We start from the raw sequence: 21268 nt of genomic DNA, 5'->3' as shown, positions 1-21268 counted from the left end.
GATCAGTGTCAGTAGTGGCATGTTGTGGGTTACGAGCTATTGGAATTTAAAATCCAGCAACTATCATACACTGTTGAGTTTCTTTTATGCTTTTCATTCGCTTATATTTTTGGTTGTCATTTTTGCTAAAGAAGTTAAAAAAAAATATTCTCCCTTTTGTTGATCTCCTGCACGCTTCACCATTACTGGATGACAGGGTACTTATGAGATCTACCCTCAGCCCTCTGCCAGTCCTGCTGTTTAATTGAAAATAACGATCATTAAACTTAGAGTTTGTTGCCAATCTACAACTTAAAGTTCTTTATTAGGTTTAATTTTTTTTTAAAAAGGCAGAAAAATCAGTGGAGAAGAAAATCGGACGCAAAACCGAGGGTAAATTTGGAACAGATCAGTAAAAAGCAATGGTCCTGAATTTCCACGGGGATTATCTGGCGAAGTTACGACAAGCGATTGGAACCAGTTTTTATTTTGAACATCGCTAAAACTCAAGATAACAAACAAAGGACTTAGAAAATGGTACAATCAGGCTAAGTGACACCCTACAATTATTTACAGAAACACCACTTTTACAGGCCTCATCATCAGATTCACACCTGACCCCTAGATAGTATTTTAAAAATAAAAGTATAGTTAAAGAACCTATATTTCTTACCTATAATTCTGACGAAAGGTATCGACCTGAAACGTTAACTGTTTCTCTCTTCACAGATGCTGCCTGACCTGCTGAGTTTCTCCAGCATTTTCTGTTTTCATTCTATATTTCTTATTGTGGTTTCAACCACATACCTGCCACTATGATGGTAGGATAATGACAACGGAGGAACTGTTGCAATCTTGCTTTCAGTAAACAATGTCTTGGAGTGTGACTTGACTCAGCCATTGATTGATGACCTCAGTCTTCAGGGGGCTATCAATATGGTAGCAGTGTCAGTGCACTGCTGTCTTTACTCCATATACATAATTTAGGAATGAAAGATTGATGCTTGTTGCATTATAAGGAACATAATCCTAACAGCAGTACCAAAGGACACAGGTCTCCTTAGAATAAATCCAAGTTACAAGGCTGTGTTATAGTTCCTGCCAAAATTCGGCAACAGACATATTTGTGTATCATGTCCATGACATCAACATGCTCATACAACAACAACAACAAATGTATTTATATAGTGCCTGTAATGTAGTAAAACGTCCCAAGGCACTTTACAGGCGTATTATAAAATAAAATTTGACACCGAGCCACATAAGGAGAAATTAAAGCAGATGACCAAAAGCTTGGTGAAAGAGGTAGGTTTTAAGGAGTGTCTTAATGGAGGAAAGTGAGGCGGAGAGCTTTAGGTAGGGAATTCTAGAGCTTAGGGCCCAGGCAACAGAAGGCACTGCCACCAATGGTGGAGCGATTAAAATCAGGGATGCTCAAGAGGTCAGAATTAGAGGAGCGCAGATATCTCGGAGGGTTGTGGGGTTGGAGGATATTAAAGCAAGAAAGACTTGCATTTATACAATGCCTTTCACGACCATCGGACATCTCAAAGCGCTTTACTGTCAATGGAGTGTAGTCACTGTTGTAATGTGGGAAATGCGGCAGACAATTTGCACACAGCAAGCTCCCACAAACAGCAATGTAATAATGACCAGATAATCTGTTTTTTTCTTATGTTGATTGAGGGATAAATATTGGCCAGGACACCGGGGGTAGCTCCCCTGCTCTTCTTCGAAATAGTGCCATGGGATCTTTTACGTCCACCTGAGCGAGCAGACGGGGCCTCGGTTTAACGTCTCATCTGAAAGACAGCACCTCTGACGGTGCAGCACTCCCTCAGCACTGCACCTAGATTTTTGTGCTCAAGTCCCTGGAGTGGGACTTGAACCCACAAACTTCTGACTCAGAGGCGAGAGTGCTACCCACTGAGCCACGGCTGACACATTACAGAGATAGGGAGGGGCAAGGCCATGGAGGGATTTGAAAACAAGGATGAGAATTTTAAAATTGAGGCGTTGCTTAACCGGGAGCCAATGTAGATCAGCGAGCACAGGGGTGATGGGTGAACGGGACTTGGTGCGAGTTAGGACATGGGCAGCAGAGTTTTGGATGACCACAAGTTTACATAGGGTATAAGGTGGGAGGTCAGCCAGAAGTGCATTGGAATAGTCAAGTCTAGAGGTAACAAAGACATGAATGAGGGTTTCAGCAGCAGATGAGCTGAGGCAGGGGCTGAGATGGGCGATATGACGGAGGTGGAAATAAGCGGCCTTAGTTATTACAACATGTGATATGTGTGCTCATGTCATGGATGTGATCTGCACGTCTCTCCGGACTTAAGTTTTGCAATAGAACACAATAGGAAATGTTGTTTTCCCCCTTCAAATTTGAGAAGAAATCGACTTTTCCTCATTTGCTACCCAGCAAAAAAACTCTGGATATTTCATAGACTAATAGAATGATATTGCACAGAAGGAGGAAATTCGGCTCATCGTGCCTGTGTCAGCTCTTTGGTAGAGCTAACCAATTAATCCCACTCCCCTGCTCTTTCCCCATAGCCCTGTAATTTGTTTATCCAATTCTCTTTTGAAAGTTACTATTGAATCTGTTTCCACCACCCTTTCAGGCAGAGCATTCCAGATCACAACAACTCACTGTGTAAAAAAATGTTTCCTCATGTCGCCTCTGATTTTTTTTGCCAATCACCTTAAATCTGTGGCCTCTGGTTACCGGCCCTTCTGCCACCGGAAACAGTTTCTCCTTATTTACTCTATCAAAACCATTCATGATTTTGATCAGCTCTATCAATTCAATTCAATTCAATTTTATTTGTCATATATGCAGCAGACGTGTGTACTGCACAATGAAATGTTGATTTTTACGAGTCCTCCCAACATTGGAATAAATATGGCATAACAATGATAAAAATACTAATAGAAATACTAATAGAAAGACAGCAATAATAAATAAAACAACAGTAATAAATAATAATAAATTAATCGTTCATGAGCCTTATGGCCTGGGGGTAGAAGCTGTTTTGAAACCTGTTGGTACGAGACCGTATGCTTCGGTATCTCTTACCGGACGGGAGCAGGGCGAAGAGGCTGTGGCTGGGGTGACTCGCATCTTTAATGATTCTCAGGGCCTTCCCCCGGCACCTCTCGGGGTAGATATCCTGCACAGCAGGTAGTTTAATTCCTATAGTGTGTTGTGCAGGATATCTCTTTTTACCTCAAGATAAATCTCCTTTTAACCTTCTCTGCTCTAAGGAGAACATTGGTGGAAGTTGGTTAAAACGGATTTTAACAATCCCTAATAATGAGACACATGAAGATAGCCCCAGGAAAACTTGTGCTCTTTACCTCTGTTCCCTCACCCCAAAATCTGGCTCCATTTCTGTAGGAGACACCTGGCCTTCATGCTGTGATTCAGGATGACTGAGATTGGGGAATGTAGAAATCATGGTTTTGTATCTGTGCCTATCACTGCACAACCACTGGACCAACATGGTGAAGCTCTGCATCACATAGCATAGCTAACCAAGATTATTAGTTGTTTTATTTGTTATAGGAATACTTTTTCCATCATGCTAACAGTGTTTTGTTTATTCACTGGCTTACAGGAGGTGTAAAACTACTGAAATATTCCTTACTTTTGCTGAAGTAGTTTCATCAGAGTCCAGAGTAAGTTCAAGTAATGAATAAATGGCAACTGGGGCCTGGGATCTCTTTCAGAGAGCGGTTCAGTCTTTCTTACTTAGAATTTCTGTCCTGAGAATCCACGTCATGCACCGCTAGAACAGTTTGCCTGAGGTCGTGCTCCATGTTCTCCAGTGTCCTGATGTGCCCATGTCTATGCACCAGTCAGTGTTGTCTGAGCTCTGCGGTTTCCATCAGGGGTAAGCTTTGGGGCACTTATCTGATTAACGACACTGTGGCACCTGTCCAATTTAGTTGTAACACAAGTTGAGTAGGCAGTCACTGAGGAAGGCCACAGTGGAAATCTACCTTCAGGAGAATTGTGGATTTATGGTACACATCTACCTAATCTCCAAGGTCTAACGTGATGTATATGAGGACACATGACATGCCTCAGTTGATGGTAGGAATAATAGTATTTTTGAGATATCTTTTCAGGGCATTGGCCAAAACATAATTTAGTAATAGGTTCAATTATGTTTACCCAAGCCTAATCCAAACCTAAGTCAATTCAATCATCTAGAAGGATCCTTATGAAATATGTCAAATTCAGAGTTGTGTATGGTGGTGGGAGAGGTTGGGGATAGGTGGAAGGAGAAACCAGCTTGGCATTCCCTATAGTGATGATCCATAGCCAATGGAAGAACAGAATCTCAGAAGTTCTACAGTAGTCAAACTTACCTACATTTTCAGCTTAAGGAGGTATTTTTGGAAGGGAAGGGAAAGAGATGGCTACTTAATAAAGTAAGTTATATTTTTCAAAGCTGTTGTTATAAACGTGTATTGGGTTTCTACAAGCTGCTTATTTTTCTGAAAGGTATGAAACCTTCTGAATCCCAGGAGATTTTAGTGCTGGTATGACATGAAACAGACCATATCCAGCCTTTAAAAAAAAACTTGTCTTTTGGTCAGCGGGAGACAGTTCTAGACCATCTGCCCCATGCCCCCTGACATCTGTTGTGAGAAGTGGAGTAGGTGAAGGTCAGGGTAAGGCAGTATCAACTGGCATGGGCAGACCACGCCCTGAGTGAGGTGACTCCCTCAGGCCACTGTTTGTGGTCCACTCTGCAGCAGACCCACAGCAGGACAAGCACACGACCTCAGTCAAAGTTCAACACTCTGGCAAAAAGGACTGAGACGCAAAGCATGACCTTGCAGAAAAGTTCAGTCCATTGTAAAAGAAGTAAGGAGTAAAGTTACCTTTAGAAGGACAGCTACTTGGTAAATCGAGCACCTGCTAAGCTTTGAGTACATAAGGCTCTTAAAGATTTTTTAGCAGACCAGCAGAGTGAATGGATAAAGCTGATATTATTATGGACGTCACAGATGAACTGTTCCCCTTTTAAGTGCAGGTTTTGTGTTTCAGGTCAAAAGTTTAGTCTGGGAGTCATTTATCATATGATGTGTCATATGATGATTTTGGTTTTGTTTTCTAATTCATGTTCAGTGCAAAATGATGCTTGAATTTGTAGCTCTGAGAATTATATTGGAATATTTAATTGGATACACCTACATCTGACTATCTTGGTAACTATACAAGCCTAAACAACTTCAAATATTAGACTTGAGTTTGAATGCACTGATATCTGCATTTGTCTGAGTTTGACTATTTTGGTTGTGTCTTCTAGGGTAGGGAGGGGAAACTCTCTGGCGTTGGGATCCCTTGTTGTATTGTTCAAACATGCCTGATGGCAGGTTCACGCAGCAAGGTCTCACATGCGGCAATATGATAATGACCAGTGATGTTGGTTGAGGCATAGCATTGGCCAGGACACCGAGGAGAACTCCCTTACACTTCTAAAAGTGTCAGGAGATCGTTTACATCCACCTGAGAAAGCAGACAAGGCCTCGGTTTAACATCTCATCCGAAAAACACTCAGATACTGCACTGGAATGTCAGCCTAGAATATGTGCTCAAGTCTCTGGAGTGGGTATATGAACCCACAATCTTCTGACTCAAGCAATAGTGCTACCACTGGGCCAAGGCTGACACCAGTCTCCTGACAGCAGGTTGTGGATCAGTTTAGATGGCATCTACAGAGGTGTCAGCATACTGGATTCCCTCACCTTAACTGAAGAGAATGGTGAGCATATGGAAGGCAAGCTATTGTGAAACTAAAGCATCCCTTGAGGGTATGAGTGCGAATGGTTCACTTGAAAACTCTACATCACTTTGATTTCAATTCATGAAACTTACATTGCTAAAAATGTGCCGGTAGGTCTTTATTATCGTGTGATTGTAATACTGTAGTGAGCCTTCTGCTTTATTAGTTAGTCCGTGCTAACCTCAATCAGATGCCAACATGCTAAACATGTGACGCTACTGACCAATCAGATCACTGAGGGAAAAATCCTTCTTTTCAGCCATGATGCTAGTTCTCCGATCCCGCCTATATTAAACCTCCACTCTGTATACCTTACTTCCTCTGCCTGGCCACTCCCCCTTCCCATGGCCAGCTCAAGTGCTCCACTCAGTCTAAGACAGGCAGATCAATTGTTTACAGACTGTTGCTTTTAAAGATCATAGAATCATAGAAATGGTTACAGCACAGAAGGAAGCCATTTGGCCCGTTGAGCCCATGCTGCCGCTCGGCAAGAGCACTTCAGCCAGTCCCTTTCCCCGTAGACCTGCAATTTTTTTCCTTCAGGTACTTATCCAATTCCCTTTTGAAAGCCACAATTGAATCTGCCTCCACCACCCTTTCAGGCAGTGCATTCCCAATCCTAACCACTCGCTGCGTAAAAAAGTATTTCCTCATGTCGCCTTAAATCTGTGTCCTCTGGTTCTTGACCCTTCTGCCAATGGGAACAGTTTCTCTCTATCTACTCTGTCTCGACCCCTAACCTCTAGATTACACATGAAAAGTAGTGAAAACAAGATCAGAACTTGGGAAGTCAGCGGATCTTCCTGTCCTGATGTAGACAAGGAGGTTTTTGGTGCTTCATTGCTGGTCCGCAACACCCCCCTCCACCCCGTCCCCCGTTCTGTCCTCCAAACACAAAGAAACCATCATCACAACAGATTCTTTCCCCTTTCACTTTAGCTCTTGCACCCACTGCCATCCTTGAATCCCACTGTACTTATTCCCAACTACAGCTTTGGGCCACAGGCTTGACCCTGCATCCTTCCCCACCTCCGGCACCTACCTAAAGCTGGATTCCATGCCTCTCCTGCTTCAGACACCTGCTATATCCCCCCAGGGTCACCCAAATTGTTTGTCACTCACAAATGTTCCTGACTGTGCTTGTACCTGTCAAGGCTGTGGCTTCAGGCCCACCGTTTTCCCCCAGCCCAAGCTCTAACCGCTCTCAATTGCCAGCAGCTCAGTTTCTCTTACACCTATGCATGCTCCCGAGAGACTTTTCTCCACCCAACCCCAGCATTTCCAGACCTGGCCCAGATTTCTACCTCTGACCAGGTACATTAGGTCTTATCTTGCTGCATGGCTAGATCTTTAACAAAAGTTAAAATATGCAAATTTAGTAAATCAGTAAGAGAATGAGGTCCATTCAGACAGTGAAAAAGATGGGGAGTGCAGACAGGGAAGGACAGACTTACAGGAAAAGTGACAACAGAGTCAGAGATGTAGAGAATGTGAGAGAGGGAGAGAGAGCAAGAAGTGAAATGATAAACAGAAAGACACAGAAATGATGATGGAGTGGGAGCTCAAAACATATTTTTGTCCACATGTTTGTGGAGATATGTATATACCCACTTTATAATATGGCTTAAGGCATAATTTTTTTCTATTTAAATTTATTGAAGAGAAAATGTATTTCTAACATAATAGTTTCACGTCTTAAATAATCAGTAATTTATAATGTAATCAGTTCTTATACAATGGATTGCATTTGTCACTTTTCACATATTAGGGGAGAAATTCAATTTGCCTTCGCCCGTTTTTCGCATATAAATTGGTTGCTGGGCCTACAGATTTCAGGTCGTGACCTCCCGCACCTGATTTGCCCTGCAAGTGAGCTCACTGCCATATTGGAAGCAGGCGCCCAGCTGAACCAGGTGTGAGGTGCCTTGTATATGCAAATCGGGATCCAAACATCGGTTGAAGGACCCGGATGCAAAACATTTTGTACAAATAGGTGGAGCTTGCACTGTGCCACTAGAGGCCACTCAAAAAATGCCCACAATTTACTAGATTGGTTCCAGGGATGAGGGATTACAGTTAGGTGGATAGACTGAAGAAGCTGGGGTTGTTCTCCTTAGAGCAGAGAAGGTTAAGAGATTTGATAGAGGAGTTTAAAATCATGAAGGGTTCAGATAGAGTAAATAAAGAGAAACTGTTTCCAATGGCTGAAAGGCTGATAACCAGAGGGCACAGATTTAAGGTAATTGGCAAAAGAACCAGAGGCGACATGAGGAAAAACTTTTTACACAACGTGTGGTTAAGATTTGGAATGTACTGCCTGATAGGTTGATGGAGGCAGATTCAATAATAGCCTTCAAAAGGGAATTGGATAAATACTTGAAGGAGAAAAAATTGCAGGGTTATGGGGGAAGAGTGGTGTTATGTATTGTGTGTTCTATTGTGTGTTCTCCTCCCACCTGTGGTGGCGCTGTCACAGGAGATAAATGGTTGGGTGTTCTCTGTTAAGTTTAGCTCTCTTTGTTCGGAACTTCCCAGAACTTCCTTTCCTTCCAATAAAGCACTTCATGTTTGAATCTCTGAGTTCTGAGTCCTAAATTGTGTCTAGGTAGAAAGGTACCGACACAACAAGTGGGAGAGTGGGACTAACTGGATTGCTCTTCGAAAGAGCCGGCGCAGACTCGATGGGCTGAATGGCTTCCTCCTGTGTTGCACTATTCTATGATTCTGTTTTATAAAACATTTCTAAAAGTTCCAGGAGTCAGGAGGAGCTGGAGTGTTACTCCTGGCTCTACAAAAATATTATGGGCTCACCCCCTCTGCTTCAGCTCCTAACCCCTCCCCAGACCCTAACTGTGAGCCGGCTGGAATTCATCAGGCCCCGACTGGAGAGCTGCATCGGGACACCCAAGTGGCGCCCGCAGCATTTTGATTTCATTCAAATGATGCCTGATGCCAAATTTGGCTTGAGCCCCAGGCCAGCATGGACTAGCGTGCAAAACAATCGCTTTGTTGATTAACCGTCCATTTTGATCACAAGTCCAATTTCTCCCCCGTTGTCTCATTTATTTCTAGAGTTAAATAGATCCTGCTCTATTATTAATGTTCATGCCTTTTTCTATAAATTATTAGATGTCACTTGTTTCCACAAAATTCTCATGCACACCATTTCCTTTATTAGGTTGGGTTAAAGGGCTGAGATTTTCCAAAATCTCCACCCACTCACTCTGTTCGTGAGCCAGCTTCCAGCATTTACAATACTAAATACAGTTCATTTTCCTCAACAGCAGAATTATAGACCCAGATTTTCGTGGCACTGGATTTAAAGAAAGAAAAGCAAGACTTGCGTTCAAATAGCACTTTTCCCATCTTCAGGATGTCCCAAAGCGCTTTACAGCCAATGAAGTGTAGTCACTGTGGTAATGTAGGAAACCTGGCAGCCAATTTGCACACAGCAAGGACAGAATTAGTAAGAAACAGTACCATAGGTTCTTTTACATCCACCTCAGATGTAAAAGCATCAGTCTCATCCAAAAGACAGCACCTCTGACAGTGCAGCACTCCCTCAGTACTGCACTGAAGTGTCAGCCTGGATTATGTACTCAAATCTCTGGAGTGGGACTTGAACCCACAACCTTCTGACTCAGAGGAAGAGTGTTACCACTGAGCCATGGCTGGCACTGGATTTAGTAATGTAAATGACTGGAATTGGCTCAGAGATGTCTGTCTCCTAGAATCCTAACTGGAACAGTGCCAATGTATGAAGAACTCGTCTTTATATATATATGCACCTAATCATATCCTCAGGATATCCCAAAGCATTTCACAAGCAATGAACTACTTTTGAAGTGCATATACTATTGTATAAAGTACATATTGCTGGGCTACAGAAATGGTATTAAAACTGTAAGGATATAACCCTAATCCTCAACATCTTTGGAAGCTGTAATGCTGGTAGCTCTCACTGCCCCGTCAACCAACCTGGTGATTGCCTGATGTATACACTTTTTATACATTTAGCATTCTGTCACACCAATCAAGTGAAAATTCACAGCCCCCTCTAATTGGGCAGTGTGATCACAGTCTCCCCGAAATAGCAATAAGAGTCACTGTACCAAAAAAATGACTGATTCCTCTTCTGACACACAGCGCAGCATCCCTCCCCTCTTGGGACATGTATAAGTGAAGGTGATCAGAGTTTAGAGACAGAAAAGACAGCTTTCTGTATCATTCCAATTTGAGGAAACCGGATCACTAGATGGAAAAAAAAGTGAAATGTTAAAGTTTTGATTTGAATTATGATACAAATAAACATAACTTTTCCGACCATTAAATTGATCCTGGGAAGAATGCAGCTCAATCAGCTGTAAAGGTCTGATGTGAAATTAATTTGAGGTACACAATCTAGTTGGTACTGAATACAATTTGGCATTAATTGGCATCTCACTGAGAGGCCATACAGAGACTTGGTTTGGGAAATACAAAAAAACAAACTGGTGCATGGGGTGCGTTTCTAAAGCTGGGGCTAGGACCCAGAATAGAGGAAGCTTTACTGTACATTCAACCTTTTGCCAAACTTGACCTGGGAGTATTCAAAGGTGAAATTAGTGCTAGTTGATAAGTCCTTACTTGGGGCTGAGTATTCTGATCTGCAAAGCTGCATTCAGCAGAGATGCTTCGTTTAAAGTTGACTCTTAGCAGGGCACCGCCGTGTGCGAGTAACGTTTGTTTATTAAAGTTTGCATATGCACAAATGTTGATGCTGCAGGCATCCTGACAGTAGACCGTCAGGCGTGATGAGGTAGAGGCAATCAGAATAACATACAACTAAATCTGCTACTTTTCCAAATGCCAATTAATGCACGAGCAATTTATATTACTCTGAATAAACTGCTAATTATAACTATGCAATGTACAAGGAGCTGATAAAGGGATTTGATAACATTGATCCAGGTAAATGTTATTTTTATTTTTTTTAATTTTTATTCATTGATGGGATGTGGGCGTCGCTGGCTAGGCCTGCATTTAGTGCCCATCCCTAATTGCCCTTGAGAAGATGGTGGTGAGCCGCCTTCTTGAACCGCTGCAGTCCATATGGTGTAGGTACACCCACAATGCTGTTAGGAAGGGAGTTCCAGGACTTTGGTCCAGCGACAGTGAAGGATCGGTGATACAGGTCCAAGTCAGGATGGTGTGTGGCTTGGAGGGGAACTTGTAGGTGGTGATGCTCCCATGCGTCTGCTGCCCTTGTCCTTCTAAGTGGTAGAGGTCGCGGGTTTGGAAGGTGCTGTTGGAGCTTTGGCGAGTTGCTGCAGTGCATCTTGTAGATGGTACACACTGCAGCCACAGTGCACTGGTGGTGGAGGCAGTGAATGTTGAAGGTGGTGGATGGAGTGCCAATCAAGCGAGCTGCTTTATCCTGAATGGTGTCGAGCTTCTTGAGTGTTGTTGGAGCTGCACTCATCCAGGCAAGTGGAGAGTATTCCATCACACTCCTGACTTGTGCCTTGTAGATGGTGGAAAGGCTTTGGGGAGTCAGGAGGTGAGACACTCGCCACAGAATTCCCAGCCTCTGGCCTGCTCTTGTAGCCACAGTATTTATATGGCTGGTCCAGTTCAGTTTCTGATCAATGGTAACCCCCAGCATGTTGATAGTGGGGGATTCAGCGATGGTAATGCCATTGAATGTCAAGGGGAGATGGTTAGAGTCTCGCTTGTTGGAGATGGTCATTGCCTGGCACTTGTGTGGTGCGAATGTTACTTGCCACTTGTCAGCCCAAGTCTGAATGTTGTCCAGGTCTTGCTGCATATGGACACGGACTGCGTCAGTATCTGACGCAGTCTCGAATGGTGCTGAACAGTGTGCAATCATCAGCGAACATCCCCACTTCTGACCTTATGATGGTGGGAAGGTCATTGATGAAACAGCTGAAGATGGTTGGGCCTAGGACACTGCCCTGAGGAACTCAGGGGATACAAGATAAATATCAGGAGGTTAGAAATAAGAAAATAAATTAGAACTTTCTTGCCCAAAGGGTGACAAGTTGCTGAACAACTATGTCGGGGAGGACCATTAAAGCACACAGAATAAACAGGTTCAAGAGACAATTGGATGCATTTTTGGAGAAAGGTAGATTGAGGGATTTGATAGGAAGGCACGGATGTGAGATTGGTCTCTATAATAGGGATGGCCTAATGGTATTTCCTGTTCCTAAAAATTCTAGTTTCCTTATATTGTCACTGAGAAGACATTTGATAGTGTGTTTAACAAGAGGTGTATGGTATAAAATGAAATGTAGCAACATAGATTAAGTACCCCAAAGGTCAATGTTGGGTCCGCTTTTGTTCTCAGTATATATAGATGATTTGGACGGGTATAGGGATTACAAATCCTGACATTTTCAGACGACACAAGCATAGGAGGTTTGGCAAACAGTGAAGAGGCTAGTAAAAATTTCTTCACACAGTTGGTCATTGGAGCGTGGAATGTTTGCCACAGGGAATGTTGAGGCAGAAACCTTTGCAGTTTTTAAGGGAAATTTGAATAAATATTGGAATCAGAGGAAGCTATAGAGCAAACAGCTAGCAAAGACAAATTGGGCTGAATGGCCTCCTGTTGTGCTGTAAACCTTTATGGTTCAATGTGGAATATTCTCAAACTTCCAGTTCAAGCACCAATCAAAAATCACCACAACCTCCAGCAACATCTATATCTTCATTACCCAAAGCTAAAATTGAACTCACCAGGATATTTACTATTTTAGCTTCACACAAATTAATTGGATCCTCTGCGTATGAACATCTTATTGGCACAGAGGAATTAACACCATCAGTTGAGCAGAATTTCTCAAGTAGCAGTCTTCTGAACTACAGAATATGGATTCAGAAGTTGGTATGGAAGCCTTTGATGTAAGGCTACTAGAGCATCAACAGGATAGTCATCAGGCACTGGAGCACATACACAAGTCTGTAGATCAAAGATTGGAGAACAATGAACCGTCCTTCCTTAATTTGAACTGGATTGATGAACTGTTGAATGGATGCTATCCAGATCACTATGGTACCAGCTGCACATTCTCTGTGGCCCATACGCTGATACGGTATCAGCTCCATTCAGCTGCCAGAAAAGTTTGGTTAGAGATTAGCAACATCATGCAGGGTAGTTTCAGCTAGTTGGATAACCCCCTTAGAAATCAGACGGGAGCAAGCCTAAAGTAAGAGAGATTTGTCTTTGGTGATGTCTAGCTCAAGTGTTTTATCTCCAAAGAATATCTATTGGGTAGACATTAGTTCTCCTGTGCAGATGGTTCAGGACATCCTGCTGCCCTGATGCACACATGCCTGTATTGTTCCTGCAACAAAAAATGTCATTTATATAGTGTAATGAGATATTTCCAAAGTACTTTATAGGGGGACAGGTGGAGACTGAGCTGGAATGAGGAATGACATTATAGGAGGAGACTGAAGACACAGTCAAATAATTCAGTTTTAAGAAGGCTTGTGAAGATGGATAAAGATAATACAAAAACATGTGCACGGGTTGGCAATAATTAAGAGATTAATAGGTTGCAAATAGGGTTAGATAAGCTAAGTGAATGAGCTCATAAATGGTAAATGCCATTCAATGTGGAAAAGCGAGTGTGCAATTATGTGTAAGGCTTTTGCTGAGCATATGAAAAGAAGGGCAAGAAAAGACCATCAGGCCTAGATCATGCAAATCCCTCCTAAAATTCAACAATACCGACTCCTGAGGAAGGTAGAAAAAAAACATAATTGTGGTCTATTTCATGATAAATTTTAGGAGATTCCTTCCCAACTCCATAAAGTAATCAAGCAAGCTCCATGAGATCATAGTTGCCCATACTGCATCACTAGACAAACTTATCTGATCTTCAACCTAGAGCTCACCCAATCACTGCATCCACCACCCCCGCCAACCACTTGATATGACTTGTCACTAAGGAACTCTTCGGGCTAGATTTTCATTCAGAAGTCGGGAAGGAGGTGGGACTACAACTTTCGGGTTGTAGTCCCGCCTCCATCGAGAGCGGCAAATCCACGCGATTTTCACTTGATTGACCTTGTTGAGCCCGCCCAGTGGGCTCAGCAGGCCAATTAAAGGCCACCCGGCAAAAGGTGATGTCACAGACTGAAATTTCATCTGTCAAGACGTGTTGACAGATGAAATATCAGTGTTTCACAACTGTTTGAAGCTGTCAAACACTGACAGTCTTACTTCTAACCTGAGTCCTTCTACGCAGACTCAGTTAGAAATCTCGCTGGCACTGAAAGCTGCAGGCTGTCACTTTTGACAGCTCGTGGCCATTCTGCTTTCTGTGCCGGCTGAATGATGGACTCCCGAAGCGTAGAGGAAGGAAGGCTGTAAAGGTAAGTACAGGTAATTTAAACTTCTTTAGACACACCAAACACACTTACCTTTGCACTCATGCACCCATCACTCACCTGATCACCGACATCTCGACCCCTCCAAGTCCTTCAACCCGATTGCCCGACTCCTCTAACTTGGCGTGGTTTGGAGCCGTCGGGAATCCCACACGACAACCTTCAAAATAGGGATTAGGCTAAAAACTGCCTGTTAACAGGCAGTTAATTGGCACTAATCCCTTCCCGCCTTGGGTCGGCGGGTCCCAGTGCGGGGCGGGTACCCGCCTCCTTTGAAACTTACATGGAGGCGGGTTTTGGGCAGGATGGTGTCGGGACCCTCGAACTCAGGATTTTAGCCCCCCACACGCCTAAAAGCCTGCCTCACGGCACACTGAAAATCGACCCCTTCAAGTTTATTCTTAAAGGACTATAGTCCACCCATACTTATCACATCCCTGATAGCTTGCTCTCTGAGAAGATATACTTCCTAGCATCTAACCTGATCCTTTTTCCTAGGTATTTTATAGGTATTGTCCTCTATCCTGTCCCAATCTTGTATATCCAATCTTACTAGAATCATAGAATAGTACAACACAGAAGGAGGCCATTTGGCCTATCGAGTCTGCACCGGCTCTTTCGAAGAGCAATCCAGTTAGTCCCACACCCCCGCTCTTTCCCCATATCTCTGCAATGTTTTCTCCTTCAAGTATTTACTCAATTCCCTTTTGAAGGTTACTATTGAATCTGTTTCCACCACCCTATCAGGCAGTACATTCCAAATCCTAGCCACTCATTGTCTAAAAAGGTTTTCCCTCATGTCACCTCTGGTTTTTTTGCCAATCACCTTAAATCTGTGCACTCTGGTTATCGATCATTGGAAACAGTTTCTCTTTATTTACTCTATCTAAACCCTTCATGATTTTAAATACCTCTGTTGTAGGAAAAATGATTCCTCGGAAACTAGACTTTGAGTAAGAGAGACAACTTTATTAAATGACAGAGCTCTGGGAGAAGCGTCTGCAACCACGCGGTCTGCGAGAGCACCTTCTCCCCGATTGTAGTACGTGCCGAGCTTATATACAATTTCAAGAAGTTGGTTTTAGATCATTTACATTCATCCAATCAATTCGTTTATTAGCACATATCGTTATTTTCCTCCAGTCAGGAGTTTACACACTTGTGTTGCCAATTCTGCCTCTTCAGGTCTTCATTCCGTCTTGTTCCCCGGCGGAATGTGATTAGTTCGATAATAGGATACAAGTGATTAGTTCGATGATAGGATACCAGTGAACCTTGTTAGTCCTCAGTGATTCAATTAGTCCCAGTCAGGACACGAGATGAACTTTGTTCCAGCCATGCGTAAGCGTGGCATGTCTCACTGTGCAGTGATTCAATTAGTCCCAGTCAGCGAATTTGTTGTTTGTATCTTTTCCAGCAAAATCTTGTCCAGCAATCTTGTCCAGCAAAATTTTATTCTAACAATCCCTCCTCTTGGTCCTGGAGCACGATTCATTTGCTCCCAGATGACCATCCTCGGTCCCCCTTTCGTCGGTGCTTACAGCCACTGGCTTATGTCCGGGGGTTCGGTTGTTCCTTCGACAGTGTCGTATTGGTGTTCTTCATCCCTTGGTAGCAGGTTGGTGTGTTCCTCCTCAATAGAGGCGATCGGCATCACGGTTTTCATAGCAGTTTGGCAACACAACTTTATAAGGCTCAGCGCACAACACATCAACATACAAATTACAACTATTATTATTATCCCTTGCATCATCCACGCTCCCCACCCGGTTTTCCCTAGCAACCAATCAAGCCACCCTGTGCTTGTGGGTTGATGGAGCTTCTTTATTTCTTCTTGGATATGATTTGCTAGGCTCGTGATATTCTCGGAGCTATCTGGGACATATGTACAGCAGTCTGTCCCGATCAGGGCACAGGTGCCTCCTTGCGCCGCCAACAGATAATCTAGGGCTATCCTATTCTGTAAGGCGGTGGTCCGGATCGCCACCATTTCGGCACTCATTTCTCTCAGGGACTCAGCCGTATCGTTGGCTATTTGTTCGAGCACTGCTGCCATGTTTATGGATTCCCTTGCTATTTTTCCTGTTCCGTACCAGGGGAATGCTATAGCCCAGAATCTTTCGGTTTCCGTAATAGCTCTCTTAACACGCTTGGCTGGTTGCCATAACGACTGGTACCCGTAGTGGTGGGTTAGGGAGGATAAATCATGGATGTATGGTACTACGTATCCTATATAGCATGACCCAGTCCAGGTTCGTGGAAGCCATGGATACGCCTTATATCCGCAAATGAAATAGGTATTATTATAGGCCTCAAATTTGTTCCAAAGTTGGTACATGATCCCAGGTATTCCCCTCCAGGGTAGATTGCTAGTCCGGTTTAGCACTTCGGATAAATTAAACGTTCCCACGTTGGGCCATTCTAGGGCACCTGGTGGTTTAGCACTGGTTTTGGTTAAAGTGTAATTATACTTGCACTTACTCCATCCAACCACTAACCCTGTCTCGTCATAGTTTACCAAGCAGACTTCCCCCTCTGCATTGTTTAGTTTCCCCCCTGTGCTGACTAATAGCTCTTCTGGATACCTTCGATTATCGTACTGGGGATGAAACCATCCTTTAAAGTTCGTGGGGTTATATCCTGCCTGTTTCCACTCATGTTCCAGCTGATCTGGATTCAAGCTATTTTGGGTTTGTATGGTATCCTCCTTATTCCAGGTGGTATTAGAGTATAATAACCACCCTACCATCTCCTCTACCTTAAAGGGGATAGGCCTTAATGGGATTCCTCCCCCCGTATGGGTGGGCACATGGGCACACACCCAGCAGGAGCTTTGGCCCATTTTTTTCACATAGACATATGACATATACAGAAAGGTATTTACATGCAATCCTCTCTCTTTACGTAAATGGGGTACCGCGCTTCCCGTGACAATATGAAATAACGGCATTACCCATAATACTCTAAACATGATTAATATATCACTACAGTCCAGTCTTTACAGGAATTTTATGACAAAGGGTATGCAGATCACCTGTAAAACAGATTCAGAAAGTAGCCAGTCAGTTGTCTTTATATACTTTCAATTGTGTCCAATGCTTCCATACTCCTTTACCCCTTATGTCTAGACAGGCACAGGTATCCCCACTGATTATGATTTCATATGGCCCACTCCATTTTGGGGCGAACCCTGGTTTGCTGGGCAGAGTTTTCACCATGACTTTACTACCCACTGAGGGAACATAAGCCGTCATTGTGAGCTCTTGTGCCCGATCCTTGTCCTCCTGATTATCGCGGACATTCTTTCGCATCTCCTTTAATTGAGTGCTAAGTTCCAGAACGTATCGTTTTAGTCTATCTTTTAAAGGGCCTACATCGGCCCCACCCGTTATGATGCCTTCTGGCAATTGCATCGCCCTTCCTGTCATCAATTCATAAGGGGTCAAGCCTGTCGTTCGGTTTTCAGTGGCTCGCAGCTTCATTAGGATAATGGGCAATACTTCAGTCCAGGTTTTCCCTGACATCTGCATTGCCTTTGCCAATGCATTTTTAAGGGTTCGGTTCATTCGTTCCACCATGCCCGAACTTTGAGGGTGGTATGGGATGTGGAATTTTTGTTTAATTCCCATTAATTGGCATACCGTTTTTATGACACTCCCGGTAAAGTGGGTACCTTGATCAGAGTCCATTTGAATTGGTATTCCCCACCTGGGGATTACTTCTTCAGCTAAGACTCTGGCAACCGTCAAAGCGGTGCAATTTCACGTGGGGAAAGCCTCTACCCAGTGGGTGAATTGGTCTATGACCACGAGGCAGTATGTTTTGCCGTGTGACGGTGGAAGGGGACCTGTGAAGTCTATTTGTATATGCTCCCAGGGCCCTCGTGGCCTTGGTTGACGTCCCATTTTGACTTTTATGGGTCGCCCGGGGTTATACTGCGCACAGGTGATACATCGATGGCAGTATCTCGCGATATCTCTTCCCATCCCTTTCCACCACCATTCTTTGCTGAGGCTTCCCATCATCGCTTCTCTCCCTGAGTGTACAAGCCCATGGTGGAGTTCTAATAGCGTATTTTGAATGCACTTGGGGGCCATTACCCTGTTATCCTTTTGCCAGACATTATCGCTTCCCCGCTTTGCGCCTTGTTCTTCCCACGTACCTTTTTCGACGTCGGGGGTGTCCTCATGGAGTTCATCAATACTTATCTCGTCCTCGGAGCTGCTCACAGTGGCTATTGGTACTTCTTCGATCCTTTCTTGCTCTAGCGCCCTTTGTGCTGCTTGGTCCGCAGCCTGGTTCCCCTGGTGATTTAACCAGTCCGGGCTAGTCTGGTCCGGTTCCCTCTGATGTGCCTTAATCTTAATTACTGCTACCTGTTGGGGTTTGTCGCTAGCTTCTAGGAGGGCTTCTATCCTCAGCTGGTGTTTTATGGGATTGCCTCCCGTAGTAATGAATCCCCTCCTACCCCATGCAGTCATATAATCGTGGACCACCCCAAAGGCATACCTACTATCTGTGTAAATGTTCATGATTTTATTCTCTGACAACTCTAGTGCCCTGGTAAGAGCCACTAGCTCTGCTACTTGGGCCGATAGGCCTCCATCAATCCGTCCTGACTCTACGGTTTTTAATTCGCCATTAACCACCGCCCACCCCGTTCGGGGCAGCCCATCTATATACTTGCGTGAACCATCTACGTACAACGTCTCTTCCGCTGTCGCTAAAGGGGTGTCTTTTATCCTATCTTCTTCCAGGTTCATATCTACGTCCCCACAGTTGTGGGGCTCCCCAGTTCCCAGTATTCCTTCTGCCGGGTTCTCCCCTGTGTCTCTAACAATGGTTACTGCTTTACTCGGAGGGAGGAGGACGGCCTTCCACTTGGCACGTCTCATGTTCGAGATGGATCTTAATTTCTCGGTATTCAGCATCTCTACCAGAGTGTGTTTAGTGTGCAATATAATGTTTCCTGTCATTACTATCGGCTCACTAACCTTTACTGCCCAAGCCGCACAATCCAATGCAGCTATGCACCGGGACAGCCCTGTGACTACCGGTCCCTCCGCTGTGGAATAGTAGGCGACGGGCCTTCTTTTATCCCCATGATCCTGTGTAACCACTGCTGTGTAAAACCCTTCTTCATTGTTGCAATGTATGTGGAAGTCCTTACTCATATCTGGCAGTCCTAGCCCTGGGGCTGATACTAGCTCAGACTTTAGTTGAGTATAAGCTTCCTCTTGTTCCGGTCCCCAATCTATCGGTTCCAACGCGGGTTTACCCCCTTTCACTAATCTTTGTATAGGTTCTGCTAATTTAGCGAACCCCGGGATAAAATTTCGACTGTAATTAAAGAGCCCCAGTACCTTCCTGACTCCGCGTACTGTTACGGGTCTCGGCATGCCCTGGACAACGTGTTTCCTGTCCTGTGGCATTTCTTGAAGTCCTTGGGAGATTAGATGTCCCAGGTATAGGACCTGAGTTTTTCCTATCTGTGCTTTTTTAGGGCTTACCTTGAGGCCAGCCGTCTCTAGGGCCCTTAGTACTAAATATAGGGTTGCCAGATGGTCTGCCTTCATTTCCGAGGCTATTAGTATGTCATCGACGTACTGCAAAATAGTGCTTCCTTTAGGTACTTCTATCTGTTTTAGGATATCACTCATGACGCGGTGAAAAATAGCTGGGCTATTATGGAATCCCTGTGGCAATCGGGTCCACGTATATTGTTTATCCCCTACTGTGAATGCAAATTTCTCTTGTGATTCCGGATCTAATGGGAGTGCCCAGAATCCGTTAGCTATGTCTAAAACGGTGAATATCTTCTGTTCAGGGGATAGCCCATTCAAAATTGTTGAGGGGCTGGCAACGATGGGGTGTAATTTAGGAGTGACCCTGTTGAGGGCCGTATAGTCTATAGTCAACCTATAGCTCCCATCAGGTTTCTCTACTGGCCATGTGGGGGAATTAGTAGTGCTCGTGGTTTCCCTCAGGATACCCCTTTCTACTAGCCCCTTCACTATGTCCACGACTGCCTTCCTGACCTCCGCCTTTATTGGGTACTGGCGGTGGGATTAGCCAATGTCCCGCCCCGACTCACAGGAGCCATCTCGACTATTTCAACGTCCCCCTCGCCTGCAGGGGCTGTTGGTTCTGCACTGTAATATGGGGGAAGGGAGGTAGTGTCTGTACAAGTCCCCATTCGCCCCCCCTCGTATACCTTACACTCTAATTCCTTTATAATCTTTGCTTGACATTTCGCCTTTGTCTCTAGTTCCGTAACCATCTGTACTTTGTCTTGTGCTACTTTCTTTATTACGTTTACTTGTTCAATGAGTCCTGCTAGTTGGTGTACTAATAACACTCCTGCCTTCTTGGTTTTATCCTTTGTCTGTTTAGTCAACCAGCTTCTCTGGAGTTCTAAAGTCTGTGACACATCCCACCCGTCTTTCTGCATCTTCTTAATTAACGACTGTCGGTTTGTCATATAAGAATATGTGAGAGAGCCCGAAGGTCCCCTCTTAACTTCCTCACCTGACATCGCCGCTGCTTCACCGATCGTTCCTTCGTGTCTGGAGATCTGTTCCTTAGAGAGCCCCCCTATTCTTTCCTTCTGAGAATACCCGGGCTTCTTGTCGCACTCTAGGCCAGCGTTCTCAGAGGTCCGAGTTTGTTTTTCTCTCAAAACTGCCCGGACGTGTAACGCTTGCTTGTTGGACGGGGTTTCTACCCCTCCCCGGTGTCTGTTTACCTGATCAGGGTCCTACAACACCGACACTAATAATCTCCTAGTTCACTTAGCAACATGATATAATGCAGAAAAATGTTAACCGTACTCGACTAGTATCACGACTTTAGAACACCTTGGAGTCTCGGCACCTACTTCATGGTCCTGGCCTTCGCGTGGGGCATTTGCCCTCTTAACAACCGGCCTGAGGCTAGGTGTCTGAGACAAGTGTCCTCCTGATCCGAGGTTTTTCTTAGTTACTTAATTACTATTACACAAATACAAATACACACATACAAATCAAGTAGTGTCTCTTACCCACTCAGTCTGTGTCCCAGATTCGTTTTGGTGCCGCTTCGCCGTT

The sequence above is a fragment of the Somniosus microcephalus genome, chromosome 14, assembly GCF_052327205.1.
Source record: "Somniosus microcephalus isolate GS21.2 chromosome 14, FLI_Smic_1.0, whole genome shotgun sequence".
NCBI classification, from domain to species: Eukaryota; Metazoa; Chordata; class Chondrichthyes; order Squaliformes; family Somniosidae; genus Somniosus; species Somniosus microcephalus.
Note: the sequence above shows the minus strand (reverse complement) of the source record.